This window comes from Poromitra crassiceps (genome assembly GCF_964638095.1).
Source record: "Poromitra crassiceps genome assembly, chromosome: 26".
NCBI classification, from domain to species: domain Eukaryota; kingdom Metazoa; phylum Chordata; class Actinopteri; order Beryciformes; family Melamphaidae; genus Poromitra; species Poromitra crassiceps.
The window spans coordinates 11,307,240-11,307,770 of record NC_139640.1 but is presented as its reverse complement, the minus strand read 5'-3'; positions in this window follow the sequence as shown (position 1 = coordinate 11,307,770).

Sequence of the window (531 nt, the reverse complement as noted above, 5' to 3'; positions counted from 1 at the left end):
AGGTGTAGCAACGTCACTGCACAAACAACACAGTGAGAGATACTAAGATACCTAACCCTAATGTCTTATCAAAGTTGATACTCAGACAATACAAACCTGCAAACACAACAAAAGCACAGGGCCGTACTCAGCAGGAAGAGGGGCGGGGGAATGACTTCAGAAACTGGGCTGACCTCACCACAGGGGCCGCCGGGGAGCAACAAAGCACACACAGCCAGTTCTGTTAAAAACAAAATTGATTTTTATTTATTTTTTCTCCCTCCACTTGATATCATTTTTAACTCCACTTCATGGATTTTGAAAAAAAAGAAGAAAAAAAAACAGACTCCACAACAGAAGTCAAAGACAAGTTTGGCAATCCAAAAGAATCAAAAGAGGTATATAATCATCGCTTCACAGCACAGAACATCCATTCCTTTCATTTCTGTCTATCTGCAGTTACATTGAGGAGATCTTGACAATGTAACATAAATGCCTGCAGGCCTGTGTTAGACTGAAACCAACAATGTCTGTCCTGCAAAGGTCTGAGAA